This window comes from Cavia porcellus, unplaced genomic scaffold, assembly GCF_034190915.1.
Source record: "Cavia porcellus strain 051 isolate PalLab524CR breed Dunkin Hartley unplaced genomic scaffold, mCavPor4.1 scaffold_4, whole genome shotgun sequence".
NCBI classification, from domain to species: domain Eukaryota; kingdom Metazoa; phylum Chordata; class Mammalia; order Rodentia; family Caviidae; genus Cavia; species Cavia porcellus.
The window spans coordinates 14,969,864-14,985,347 of record NW_026947487.1 but is presented as its reverse complement, the minus strand read 5'-3'; the positions used below and the strand labels follow the sequence as shown (position 1 = coordinate 14,985,347).

The 15,484-nt window shown below is 34.5% G+C and overlaps 1 protein-coding gene and 1 long non-coding RNA gene across 7 annotated transcripts in view; one reads left to right on the top strand and one right to left on the bottom strand.

Moving 5' to 3' along the window:
• Window positions 1–15,484, top strand: part of Pcdh9 (protocadherin 9) — an 873,584-nt gene that overhangs the window by 847,159 nt on the left and 10,941 nt on the right. The window lies entirely within an intron of this gene.
• LOC134475567 (uncharacterized) lies at window positions 1,770–8,278 on the bottom strand. The gene is made up of 3 exons (XR_010046735.1): window positions 8,224–8,278; window positions 6,884–6,943; window positions 1,770–1,935 (listed from the first exon to the last, which is right to left on the bottom strand). It is a non-coding gene; the product is annotated as an uncharacterized LOC134475567 (long non-coding RNA).

Here is a 15,484-nt window from a genome sequence, read left to right as displayed (position 1 = left end):
TGCAACAAACCTGTCCAGTGGGTTATAGTTGAAGCCCAGTAGGTGTTGGCAGGGAGGATGAGTGTCTGAAACATGGTAAATATGCAGCATGCACACGAGCTTTTGGTGGGTGCTGAATTTTGCCGTAGGACATGCTGAGGCAGACACTTGCCTAGACAAGTACTTCTAAATATGTCACTGTATCAGCAGGAAGCAGAAGATCTCCCTTCTATTTTTCAATTCTTAAAATGGGACCCTCTGAGCAATTACTTGGTGAATTAGCAAGCATCCTGAATAAACATCCAGTGCCAAGCTGTTAGACTAGAGAATATTAAAAGCAAAGCAAAATAGAAAGAAACTATAGAAATAAGCACGGGGATGACTTCTACATGCTTCCTACCATGTACAAGCGGTGTGTAAGAACACCAGTGTGACACAGTGCAGTGCTCTCAGGCATCCTTGCTATCTAGCACTTACAGAGTGTTTTTAATCCACTAATTGGCTTAAATTCATTTAATTAACACTGGAAAGATGCAGTTTAAGTGTTTAATAAAATGTTTATATTCAGAAGAGCTACCAGATGTTTTTCATTATAGATGCTGCAAAGTAATGCATCCTTTTCCCCTCCTGAAGCTACAGCACTTTCTTATATTAAGAAATACCTTTTTTGCATCAGTAAATTTTGGCTAAGCTCAGACAAGAAAATTCATGTTTACAGTGTCTTCTTTATGATTTCAGAAAAATCTTTTGTTTTCATACTCTCCATTCAGCCTACCTGTCTACACTTACATTCACATACAGAGTCTATAATGCAAATGTGTACACTCAGGCACACCCTACTGTATCAAGTACTGAGAAACAGCAGGGCATCCTTTGTTGTGTAAGGGTTAAAAAGGACCTCAACATAGTTTATTAAAAGCTCATTCCTTGTATTAGCCCCAGGGAAGGATGTTGGAGAACATCATGAATCATAGTGTCCTTCTACAACTGGACACATTCTCGTTATTGTGCTATACTTTCTCAAGGAAAACAGATCCTGAAAAACATTTTAAAAAATAGATTTCTTAGGGTAACTTGACTTGGAAATTTGAGGCGGTAAGGAAAGGTGGCATCATTAGTTGAAATTACCTACTTGAAATGAATTTGTACCTGCAATGACTAAACAGCTCTCAGAATCAGTACACAGCAACTTTTTTAAGTAAAGCATTTTAATCTAGCTAGTCTACATCTCAGCAAAAATCAGAGTCTGCTAACCACACAGTCGTGTAGGCAACTATGACTGAGGGCTTTGATTCAAGAGTGAAATTATAAGAGTACTAGAATTATACAGGTTTCTTTTGTAGTGGTACCTATTTCAGTTAATGATGTATGACTTATGATATGAATTAGAACTCTTTCTTCTTCCACTACATTGTTTGGCATTTCCCTAAATTGTTTGGCAAATCCCTAAGTTCAAGATAAAGTGAGTATATGGACTTTCTGAAAAGAATTGTGCTTAAGCTTATTTTTTTTTTTTTTTGTAAATGAGAAAATAGCATAGTAAGAATCATGAAAAATTTCTTACTGAACAAACCATTTTTAAAAGGACATCTTGCACTGGTTACTTGAAACTGAAATTTAAAATATTAACTGATCTTTTGTAGTGCAAAGACCAAAATAGGGCTTAAGAAATATTTTTTAAAGTTATGTTCTGGTTGAAAAAAATAAATGTTCAATTTTTAGAGATAGTTTGAGAAAATCTGCTATGATATTTCTTTGAAAGTCAGTTCAAGATCATTGTCTGAGGGGAAAGAAACCACATCTCGACTATAGAAATCATTCTGAAACACTAAAGTGCTTACCCGTGCAGCTGCTGTCAGTCACACTTGTCACACTCAGGGCCCGTCCTCACTCCAGGCAGAAAGCCCATCTCAGCTAACTGGATCAGTTGGGAAGAGTGTGAACCACTCCACTGCCCTAAGACACACAGATGTCAATACTCATGCAGGCTGAGTGCTCTGTAGACATGAGAACAACTGGGAGGGTTCTGATACACAGTGATGATAGATCATAATATCACATTGTAAAGATTCTGTTTTTTTATATGGAAAATAAAACCACTGAAAAACGATGTATTACCCCCCCCCACCTCACATGATAATAATATGTTGCTAAGGCATTACTTGTTTTCATGATATATTTCTTCAAATATTGAGAAGGTACTCATGAGTTTAAATCATAGGAGGCCTTTGAATCACAGACCAGAAACTCTGTTATTTGTGGCTGGAAAATACTCTCTGTGTGGCTTTGATAATTTACAAAGAAAAAAACAGAATGAAAGTAATAAATGATAATAATATGGTAAAGAATTTGGTTCAATACCTCAAAAATTATTTTGCAGGGATAAAACATTCCTTCCTTTGATGACACTGAACCTAAGAACATTAAAAACTGATTGATGAATTTTATTCAAAAACTAATTTAAAAATCCTATATTCATTTTTGATACTTAATGGAATGTTTAAAGGGTCAGTGATATTTTATTTTTAACATTGATATTTAATAAGTAAAGGCAATTAATTAGCCATCAGATGATATCAAATCAACTCCAAGGATGGTAGAAAAATACAAACATTTTTATCAAGATTAAAGGTACACAGAAGAATAAACAAAATTAAGGTCATTCCTGGTTTCACAGCTTTCTATTTTGTTTTGATTTTGCTTTTTGTCTCTTTGAGACAGAGTTTCAACAGTGCAGTTCAGGCTGGCCTTGAACTTTGTAGCTGAGGCAGGTCTCAAACTCACAGCATTCCTCCTGCCTCTGCCTCCCAAATGCTGGGACTACAGGCAGACACTACCACGTTTGGCCCTTTTTTTTCCTTTTCATTCATTTTCTTTTTATAATTGAGATACATTGGTATATATCATTCATTTTATTTTTATAGGGCTAATACACTGTTTTCATTGAATACGTTTGTGTAGTTGGTTTCTGATACTCAAGATAGCTTCTGATGAATCTGGTGTTACCTTTTATGCAACTTTAGAGATAAAGGAGGGAAAGCCAGGAGCAGTGAGGTAAGGTCCGATGTCCCCTGCCTCTGATGCCACAGACGCTTGATAATGGGTGCTCAGAATTGCGTCCCCAGGCCTTTACCCACGCTCTCTCTTACAAGGCAAAATTTTACCTAGGTACATAGATCGATCTTTTATTACTCCTGGGTTAATTTTATAAAAAGGAACTAATGTGGTTTAAAAGAAAAAAGAGTTTAAAAGACTCATTTCAAACAAAATATATCTTAGGTGTCTCAGAATTCAATCCCAAATTGTTTCCCATTTGTGGAAGTCAACTCCTACAAGTCAAAATAAGTGACAACTATTACAGAGACAGACGTATAGTCTGTCACTCCCCTCTCCATCAGCTATGTAAGTCTGCAGCTTCAAGGTGTGGAATTAGAGGTTGACGTTAGCCCAGGTACCGCAAGCATTGTTAGTTCAAAAAGCTCAGAGCATTTCACGCTGGTGTGTGGGTTGCTGTGGAAGGTTTTTCATTAGCATGTAAAGCAAACTTAACATGTATTGCGTTGTCAGAACTTCACTTTGCATGGTTATCGCAGTTTTATAAATATTTCTAAGATTTTTTTCATACAGAAAAGCATTCAAAAATATTTTTCAAAAGATGATTGGATGAAGGAAATAATTCTGCCTGTTTGGGGCAGGAAAAAAAATGTAAAAAAAAAAAAAAACCACGGCTTTTCCCTTGAAATAATTTATGGTCTTATTTTTTCAGTTTTTTTACTAGTGTATGTTTGCAGTGAATAATGATTACAGTCACGGTGAGGGGTTGGTACATGCACATTGCACGTCGCAATTGTTCTCTTTGCCCCTCACCCTTATGGTACTGAAAACAGGGGGTCCATTTTAAAGGTGCAATGCTTGTTCAGGTGAGAAATGACACAGCTGTGAAACCGAGGCATTGAGTTGAGCTTGAGAAGGTGAGAAATTTTGTTTATAATTTTTTTTTTAAGCCAGAGTCTTACTATGTAGTCATGGTGGATTTTGAACTCACTACCTTACCCAGGCTGACCTTAAACTCACAACCCTCCTGCCTCAGCCTTCCCAGCACTGGAATTATAGACGTGTTATCATGCCGGGTATTTGTTTTATAATTGTAATAGTTTATATTTGCTTAAATTCAGTACATTCATTTTTCATGTCTAAAGTTTTTAAACTGATTTTAGAATTATTTTGCAACTAATTTCATCCATAGTAGTATAATTATTATGAATTATACTGCATCATGCATTTATGAAAACACTCTTTTATCAGTGAGTGCCTTTGTAACATAATGGAGAAGATGTAGCTGGTGTATCAAAGGATTAATGATGAGTAAAGTGAGAAAATTGGGAAACCCATATCAACAGAAAAATTGTGGAACTACATACTTGTATATGAGGAAGCACTGGTACTTAGTAGTTCAAATTTTATCCATCCATGCTCAAGTTTAAACCACATGAAGGTGTAATCAGACTGGTAAGGGAGGAGTATAATTTTGTTGTCATGGTATTTAGAGCAGCCCTAGCTGAAAAAGTGAGAAGCAATAGCTAGCAAAAACAAGTCTATCAGAGTTTTCTGCAGCAGAAATAACCAAAAACTAGACAGAGGTTTGATAGAGTAATGAGAAGAATATTGTAGCTGAGATGTATTTGAGGTAAAAAATAATAATAATAAGCCACTGTTCCTACCCCGTATCTGCCCAGGAGGTGGGCACTGTGTGCCAGTTTAGTTGCACTGCAGTGTAATGAAACCCTGTTCAAAGCTATTTCATTCTAATCCAGTCAGACTCCAGAGACACAAGATCATACATTAATTTAATCCTGTAACTTTTCCTCAATATCATTTAAAAGTACTTGTTTTTATTAATAGCAACTAGAATCATTTGATTTAATGTATGTGAATAAAATCTGAATGACCTCTCATAGATGTATTGCTGGCTTAAAAATGTACAAGCAACAGTGAGTCTACAGAAAGACATACCGTGTATGATTTATACACACAATCATCGTTCCAAGTCCCATTTTTAGAAACAAATTCTGGAATAATGGAAATGAAGGCATCCTCTTATCTCTGAAGCCCTTCTTATTCAAAATAAGTAAATCAGACATTTAACCTTGTCAGTGCTAATTGTGGACTAGACTGACATTGTTTAACTCAACACAAATATTGTCTCTGCCCCTAAAATAACTTTTGCTTCTTGGAAACTTTTTTTCCATCTCAAGGGCTAAAGACAATTCACCATAAGTCTCAGAGACATCATAACTGCATTTTAACTATGACCCGTGGACCTCGGTGCAAACAGTTTACAAACCTACAAATGAAATTGATCCTTCTCATCTTGCCTCACCAAAGTCTACAACTTCCAATGCTGGAGTGAAATGGCCACTTCCTTTTCTAGGTATATAACCAAAAGCAGCTAGAAAACACTGTAAAAACAGACATCAAATCTGTATTACAGAGACTCTCCATGTTCTATTGTCTAGTATGTGAGCAGTTCTGTAGATTTTAAGTGAAAGTTTTTTCTTTCCTTCCTATTAGTAAGTGATATGCCTATGAGTTATGAGAGGGAATGATATTTATAAGTCAATATAGAGATATCGATGTAACAGAATAAGAATGAGAATCATTAATGCTCTCTCTCTGTGTATGTGTTCAGATATACTCACCTTTAGCATATGAAAACTTCTAAGGAGAAATAGAGTTGTTTCATGGCAACTCTCTGTCTTCCAGTCACTAGAGGAAGATTAATATAATATAATGTAATCTGAATAATATTGGGTTACAGATAGCATATGTCTTTGTTTGCAAAGTTGTTTTGATTATTCTGTTTGCTTAGGAAATGTAACTTTCTGCAGTCCTTGCTTTGCAGTCAGTTTTTCTGAGTCATCTTCCCCTGGCTGCTGTTTTCTCTTTGCCAGGATATTTATTACACAGAATGATCAGTAGCTTGCACAGGCCTGTGAGGCTTTGCCACTTACGCTTCTACTTTATACTGGTAGTGTTTATTTTAACTCCCATTATTAATCTAAACTTAATGTTTTCTGTCATCAATAGAGATGCAATTTTGTTTGGGATTAGAAACTCTAAATCCTGACCTAGCCCTAAACAGTTGTGTGATCTTTGCCAAGTCACTTTGTCTCCATGAATGTGGAACAGGATGAGGTGAAGGGAAGTGCTTTCTAATGTCACTTGGATACTTCCAGCATATCTAGTTTTATCTACAATATTCACTGATTTATCTATTTTCCTATCTTGTGAAGGAGACAGAAGGTCAGGATAGCAGATTAGAATTGTGTCTGGCAAGGTCACAATGATATTCTCCCAGGTGCAACAGAATAGCCAAACCTTACAGGTTTCCCAAGGTCGTCAGAGTTTGTCATCTTATTTTATAGTACTCTTTTTTTTTTTTTTTTTTTTTTTTGTCTTTTTCCTTTTTATCGGTACCGGTGATCGAACTCACGACTGCCTACTTGCAAGGCAGGCGCTTATGCTGCTGAGCTAAATCCCCAGCCCCTTTATAGTACTCTAATAGTTCTTCTTTAGAAACAATCAAAAGAGCTGAAAGCAAAGCTAAGACAGAGAGTAGCAACAGTGTAACTATTTTATGGAAGGAGGCTGTGTCATGGGGATACACATGCACTTAAGTGCTAAAACTTCAACTACATTTTTTAGAGCAAGGTTGTGCAACAGAAGAAAGGAAGCAGGTAAAATGCTGCACGTGACTCTGCAGCTCTTCTTAGGAACACTGAGCAATGTCCCTGAGTAAAGTGCCATAAACGGTATAAGTGCATCTTCCCTGGGTCCCTCGGACTTCTTAAAAGGTGAGCATCCTGACATGCGTGAGTGAGCTTAAAGGTAGTTTTGAGTTTACCTGAATTTTGCTTGAAGCACACACTCTAAAACTCCTTCAAGATGTGATGCAACCATAGGCCTAAAACAGTAAGTTCAAAGGAAAACAAAACCAGTAAGAATACAAAATAAAAATCAGTTTATCTGAAATCCTCCACACTGCCCATAAAATATATGCTTTGGAAACAACACTTCAAATTATAAGAAAGAAGGCTATGTAATAAATTTCTTCAATTCCTTAGGAGGAAATCAAACAGTTCTCTGTTTCAAGCAGGTAGTTCTGCTTTGTTAGTGAAAAAAAATGATTTTTTCTTTTCATCTTACTCCTTGTGCTATGAGGGGGTACACACATATATTTCAATTCCTTGTTGTTGTTTAGAAATGAATCACTCTCTGGGACTGTTTCTTCATAATTGAATCATAATTGAATCATCAAGTGAAAGTGGAAGTATTCAGTTTAAATGTAACTGGAAATTTCCTTTTAAACATAACACTAAAATAGTTCTTTTCCTAAAGATGATTTTTGATGGTAAGCCAATTGTTCTGGAAGTATATCTAGGAAGTGTAAAGATACGCTAAATGGTTGTTAGAGATCAATTTCCTTATTCATCTACAGAAACTAGTTATAAAACCCAGGGGAAGACCAGCAGGCACAAAGACCTCGGATTTTAGGTGTCTTGATGAGTCATTCAGTATATCATAATTAACATCTGCACTGCTATTCTTGTCAAGAGAGGAAAGCACTGAATATGTTAACGCTTGGAAATGCAGTAATTCTCTTTTCTGCTTATCTTAATAGTTCTGTTAAAACTGTATTTTTTCTTTTAAAAATGGAAATTCATATTGTACGTCAATTCATTGTGGAGGAATTTTCCGGTTATGTGTGATAGGAAGAATTGGAAAAAAGGAAATCAGAGAATTTTACTAGCAAATAGGATTTTGCAGTCTGTCTGGATGTGAAATATATAAGGATTTTGGTCAGTTTTTTTTTTTTTTTTTTTTTTTTTTTTTTTTAACCATGTAGTTAAAAAAAAAAAAAAAACACAAGGCTTAGACTACATATGCATATACCAGTGAATCTAAAATATTCATGAGAGCAAATTGTGAAATCATTGGATCCAATTAAACACTTTTCCTGGAGTATATGACTTCCAATACATATAAAGCAATATTCTTATCTGAAAATACAAATTCTTGAATTAATAAGGATTCTATCTGCAGTCATCAACAAGTCTGCTGCTCAATAAACAAGAACTGAGGCCTGTGCCTTGTTCTCTAATGATATAAAAGAAGCAGATGGCTTGAGAAAAGATGTGTCAGTGCAAGGTGGTAAATCATAAACAGGAGAGAGTGCCAGCTTACCTCAAATCCAGTCTGCTGGAAAGTCCCTGAAGCTCTGTTAGTGCTGTCATTCGATTTGAACTTCACTGTGTCAGAGGCTTGATTAATGTGCTTGAGCACTTTAGCACTATGTATGACGAGCCGAGCTGTGGCCATCTTCACAATCAATATTGATTGTCCCAACCAAGATGAACATAGGTCAATTCATAACTGTCACTGCAATGATCAGAGAAAGTGGGAGGCTTCACTTTTGTCTAGTTCATTTTGTACATTTGTTAGGAACTTGAATATTTTCACCCCCAAAATGTTTTCTCACAAAATTAAAGAAAGAAATTAAACAGTGAGAAACAAAACAAGAATAGCCAGTATGTCCTTCAGGAAAACAGCAAAACTAGTGTGATATCAATTCTGAATAATAATAGTAATCCTCACACTTCATGTGTTCCCAAATGTGGGCCCGTGTAGGTAATTTAGATCATGTTTTCAGACTCAGTCATGCTGTAAATGTAATAAAGTTGGTGCAGCAGAGCCACACAGGCCTAGAATAGTCTTTGTTAACTGGCACCAGCAATTTACAGCAGAGTCAGGAGTGCTGAGCAAGAGAACACATAGAGAATGGATGTGAGGAAGAAAAGAACTTACATGAGTTACACTTACTGTGAGAAAACTTAAGTGTCCTAGAAAAAAGAAGCATGAAAAAGCAATTTCAGATTTCATAAGGGTGAGCCAGGGATGTAGCTCAGCGGTACAGCACTTGCCTGTCAAGCATGAAGTCATGAGTTCGATTCCCAGTACTAAAAAAAAAAAAAAAAAAAAAAAAAAAAAGAAACCAAAAAACAAATCTCATAATGCTACAGAAAATACAGATTCATCATTTTTAGTATGAGCCACTATAGAAAGTAGAGTTTTGTTTTGTTGGTTTTATTAAACAAATGTTTTTCATATTTGTAAATAAACTGGTCACCTATGGTTAGCATTTTAAATAAACAAACAAATGAAAATAAGTTTTAAAATCATATTTTGCCTAAACACCTCAGGGGTTCAAATTAGACGGTCAGCCAAACCATACCCTTTCCAACAGGACTGGCTGCTAAGAAAGTAATGAAGGCCATTAGCCAATGTACTTCATATAAATACAAAAGTGTCCATTTTACACTCCCCTTTCCTCCTACTTATTTATTTATTTATTTGGATTATATCTATAGAAATTTGATCTTTATATTAGAAAAAAAGAAACTCCCTTGTCAATTTCAGTTTATTTTAAAAATTAAAAATGGAATTTTTATTTTACTTTATTTTTTGGTACCAGGGATTGAAGTCCTGACCTTGCACCTGCCAGGCAGGCGCATATTTCACTGAGCTAAATCCCCAGCCTTAAATGGAATTTATATATATATATTATATATATATATATATATATATATATATATATATATATATATAAAAGAATCATTCATCTTTATCCTATCACATATAGTGTAATCTAATGCCAAACTATCACCCAGTTTAGAGGTATTTCTTTGCTGTATTGCTTTATTCGTAAAGAACACAAAGGTGTTCTTTCAACTCTGTGTATTGAATTTTAGAGAGCAGACTGTAATCTTTCCATACATTTATAGTTAATATCTGAAGTGCAGTTAGGCAAAAATGTATAGCAATGCCTGGTGTGCATCTTACACTCTGCTTAACATGTAGGTAGCTTAGTAACTTTAGAGAACTGGATGAGTTTTAGTGGGTAGAGTAGTAATTACTATATCAAGAGCAGGCTTTTCATTTATGGTAAACACACTGAAAGGGAAAACAATACTTGATTCAGTAGCATTGCTTAAATGGAAAACAATCAATTAATATTTGGTAATCTCAAATCATCATTTCAATCCAATAACCTCACATTTGAATATGATCAATCATATCATATTTAAATAATGTAAAGTTTGAGGAATATAATTAATATTATATATCTGTATGAATTAAAATAATAGTTTTAAAAGATAGCCATAAGATAGATAGATGTCATCTATCTATAAGATATATGAAATATTCTATCTGCTGGAGCTGTACTTATATTCCATGCTGAAGGGGAGAATGTTTTAGAGTATTTCAGCCACATAAAAAATATTCTTAGCAATTGATTTTGAATCAAAACCTTACCAGTTGTTCAAGACAACTTAGCTTTATAAATCTTGTCGAAAGGTCAAAGATCTCAGAACCTTTGACTGTAATCTAGATTAAAAATAAAGGTTCACAGTGTAGTTCACTTTTATTAGAGAGAAATGAACTGACATCCTAAACAGTATGGATACTATTTGGCAAAGTCTAGCAGTCTTAGGATTTTATTGATGTGGTAGACTGAGGCACAGGGATAAACTAATAACTCAAAAGTAGAATCAATTGCTTTCATCATATTTTACTGCATGAAGTGAAACATACAGAAACTGTGACTCCAAATTTACTTATCAATTTTACTCCCATGAATCTGAATCTACTTAACTTGTTTTGTAATATTCTACATGAAGTGTTAAGTATACAAGCACAGTACTTCAAAAATGTTTTCTAAAATATTTTAAAAGATTATAGGGTATTCTTTCTCACTATCACACTTTTTTGCAACTCACAAGATTGCCCTGGATTTTTAAATGAATGGAATTCCAATATATTATCCTAATAATTGGACTAAATGTTAGGCGGTATTACATGTTTACCACATCTGTTCTTGTCTTTTAAAATTATTTTTCTAAATTTATGGAAAAACGAGAAATTGTGACATGTCATCCTGATCCAAAAGTACAATTACCATTTTCATATTCTTATTGTTTTTGTGCTTTATGTTCGGAGTTCCTACCACTACAGAAAAGTGATTACTAAAGGCAGGCAAGGGTAGGGGAGATGGAAGGAGATTGGATAGCAGACATTCTTGTCTTGTTATTACAAATTGCCCTGCTTTAGTACTCAATGATTTCCTGCACAGACAGTTTACTTTTTTTCAAGGTTCCAGGTGGTTCTCATCCTGAACTGCCAGGGCCAAGGGTTGTGATAAATGCCGACATTTTAACCTCCTTTCTTTCTTCACTAATGTTTTCAGGGGCCCACATGACATGCAGTCCTTACACTAACACCTTCAGTTAATCACCTTGAGTGTTGTCTTTTACATGTTTGAACACTGAAAGTTGCCTACGCCAGGCCAGACAATTGGCAACCATGCTTTCACATAGTAATTTGAGGATGCCTCAAAGTTTCCTCTGACTCAAAGTCACACTCATCTGCCTTCCATGTGTTTGTGTTGCAGAGGCTCTAAAAGTGTCTCACTGAAGTATAGATACTCCTCCAATGAGGAACACTTAGACTCTTAATAATTAACAGCATAATATAGGAAAGCCTATCAGAACAGACAAGTCTGTTCAACAGCGAGGTCATTTTAATAAGTTTAGAAAAGAATAAAAATAAATTAATAAGGAGGAACAGACCTAGATAGGAAGTAAGTCTCATTACCCATATATCTTCAGAAAAACTTATTGAAGTAACACAGCAGAAACATAAAGTTCCTTAGAAAAACCGTGTCAAATTTTTCTTTTTTAAAAACTTTCCTCCTAGGTATAGAAATTACTATGAATTTTCATTATATATATATATATATATATATATATATATATATATCAACCAATTTCTTCTTAACCTGAGATTTTTTAAATTTTTTACGTTTTTTTTTTTTTGTCTTTTTCGTTTTTATCGGTACCGGGGATCGAACTCACGACCGCCTGCTTGCAAGGCAGGTGTTTATGCCGCTGAGCTAAATCCCCAGCCCCATGATTTTTTAAATTTTTGATTATCACACACTAACATTGCACAAATTGTTTCATCTCAGTAAAATGATAGGTAATTATGTCTTATTTTATAAAATATACAATAAGAGTGACAATAATTGTTATGTGAATATGTGACAACATTATATCTAGTGAGTATATGGGACTAATAGTCGAACTACTAATGAAAAAGTAAGCCTACTAAAATAGTTTAACTTATTTCATCAAAAGATAACAGGTCATGATTGGCAATAAGCAGACCAGAAAATATTGGAGAAAATCTCAACCAAGTTTATACAACATTATAAAATGTTCGTGGAGCATTTATTATTTTTAAAAAGAAACTTATCTTTCAGAAACCCATATTAATGAAGTAATTTTTCTGGATTTGCAAGGTGTGTTAAGAGATAAATATGCACTTTAGATTGTAATAGGTAATCCTAAGCATCACCCTGAGAGGGTAAGATAATTCTTATAATACTCTTTTATACAGGTAATTTTCAATAATAGAATAATCATATTTTAACACAGCTGGGAGAATCTTTCAAGTAAAACATTGTATTTTTTCACCATTAAAATAGCTTTCCTTTATATAAATCTGAGTTTAAACACTGAATTTCACAATGATATTATATAAGCATTCAATAATATGGCATATTAGCCACTTTAAAAATCACCATTCCCTTTGAAAAACAATCACATGTTTTATTGGTATAAGATAATATAGTCATAAAGAATATATTTTAAATTTTTTTATCAGTACACGTTTGCTGTATATATGATTACATTTGTTGAGGTTCATATACATAACACATCTTAAGTAATTTGATTCCCCAATTCCTCCCAGCTCTTGGTCCCCTTCCCATTTGCAAAATCTCTAAACCGCTTTTACGTTTTCAATACTTTGTTAATCAATTTAATGCTTTTAAATATCTACCAACTTACTTAAACACACTTATGCAAAGTGCTACATTCTACACAGTTACTAGAACTGTGCTTCAGAATAATTGGTAGTAACTATTGTGGCAATTTGGGGATTTAAAGCATTGTTTTGTTATATACCCTGTAAATGTAAATTTTGTAGGAGGAGTTAGCAACTGTTTGTCATGATTCAGTGGTTTGGTGGAATACAGGAAGCTGTTTAAATATGTTTTGTTTTGAACTAATCCTAGCTGCTTTGACACCAGAATAAGAAGGGGAGTATTAATGTTTTTGAATGTTGATATTTTGTCTTTATGAATATCCTTAAGACATTCCAAATATGCATGAAACTTCACTGTGAATTTTTAGCAACATTTATATGTGTATCACTATTGATAACTATTTTCTTGAGAGAAAATATTTCTTACATAATGTTTATAGTATGATTTTAAGTCAACTCACTGATTTGGGACACAGTACAAACTTAATCTATTTATTTTTCTTTCAACAATACCTAGTAATTATCTACAGTGGACCAGGCCATCATGACAAATTTTGAGGATATAGTTATGAAAAATCAAAGTCACCAACTTAGTGGTACTCACATTCTGATGTGAGAGATAGACTATTAGTAAATGGTGATGAGGGCTATGAAGAAAGACAAAAGATGGTAAGGAAATAGAGAATGAGTGAACAAAGAATATTTTAACAGCCTCAGTGTTAATCCAATATAGTCACCTAAGGGGTTCTTCTAAGAATATAGGTAGACCCGGAGGGGAAGGTGATGTAATGATGAGAGCAGATATGCTTTGATGATGGAGGAAGAAACCTCATGGTAAAGCACGGATGACCTCGAAAAGATGAAAAAAGAAATAGGAATGAATTCTCTCTTCTGAGTTTCCAAAAGAAATCATCTTTGTGGAGATCTTGACTTTATCCCAATGAAATTTATTTCAGACTTTGAGTAGGAGGCTACATATACTCTGTTTTAATCATTAAGTTTGTGATAATTTATTATAGCTCCATAGGATACTAACACATATATGTTGCTTCTTGTTAGAGTTTGAAGACTAGGCTTTAGAAAGAGTAGGAGAAGTGAGTCCTCTAAGGAAATGATAGTGATTGGGACTATGGAATTTATGAGGAATTTTGGTAGACTAAAGGACTCTTATGGTGATGTGTATGATTTGGATGAAAGATAAGATTTTTATAAGTTTTCTATTAGTTAGGAACAAATTACCACACATTTGGCAATTTGTAGTAACATAAACTTATAATATCTTCCCATCCACTCAGGAGTCTATATGGGCTTCTCATGCTGATGGTCTCTCAAGGGTGATTCAAGGTGTCAGCTGTAGGACTCTGGTCTGGAGGTTTCGAAAAAAATTTTTTGCTTCTATGTCATTTGGTTGGTAGAATCCAGTTTCTTGTGGCTATACTGAGGGCTCTGTGCCCTGGTGCCTAACCGAGGCTGCTCTCAGCTCTTAAAAACTGCTTTAAATTACTTTCCTTTTGGTCCCCTCAACTTCAAAAAGAAACCAGATTGTGCTTGTTCAAAATCTCTTTAATAAAAAAGTTACTGATTATAACTTACAACACCCATGAAATTTCTATTGTCCTAAAATTTTAAGTACTGCTGTGATGTTATATTAAGATAGTTACTAGTTTTGGAAATGTCTACAAGAGAAGCATTCTAGTTTTCTGGTTGACAGGTGTCCAGGATGACTACTTCCCCTACTCTGCTGAATTTAATAACCAGCGGAGCTGAGTGCAATATATAAGATTAATAAATTCTGAGAAACAGATTCGGACACTGGAAAAATGTAACTATTGTGTGGTTTGGAAATATAAATTATAATTTTAATGTTACTGATTAGCATGGACTCATATACTGACATGGCCTCTAGGAGAAAGATTAAGGGTTGGACTGATATACTGGTGAATCACTAGCATATATATGATAGGTAAAGTGATATTTTGAGGGCTCATATAGGGAAAATATAAATAAAGTGCCCTGAGCATTCCAACTGTTAATGATCTGGAGCAGGTCATGGTGGCATCAAATGAAGCTGAAGCTGCTATTGGTGATGGAGTAAAGAAATCACGAAATGTGACAGCACTGGAGATTGAAAATCCTGAGGCCCCACCTAAGCACACTGGATCAGGGTTTCCTGATAGGGCCAAGCAGTCTGCGTATTTAAAAGCCGGCTAGTTAATTCTGAGAACTTTAGACTACTGGGAAAAGAGGCATAAGAGCCTCTTAGAGAGTGATACAAATCCTCAGTGCCCTTGCATCTCAAACTGCATTCTTGGACACTAACAACAGCATTATTTGATGATTTTTTGACAAATACAGGAACACAGAATCCAACTCACACTTACTGACTCATAACCTGCATTTTAATAAATTCTGTAAATGACTCATGCATATATTAACATTTGGGAAGCACTAAGATATACTATATTTTAATTTAAAGTAATGCAAAGTTAGGAACATGTGTAAAAATATATATCATGTATAAACATATAGCTCTATACCTAAAGATGGCATTGACTGAAGT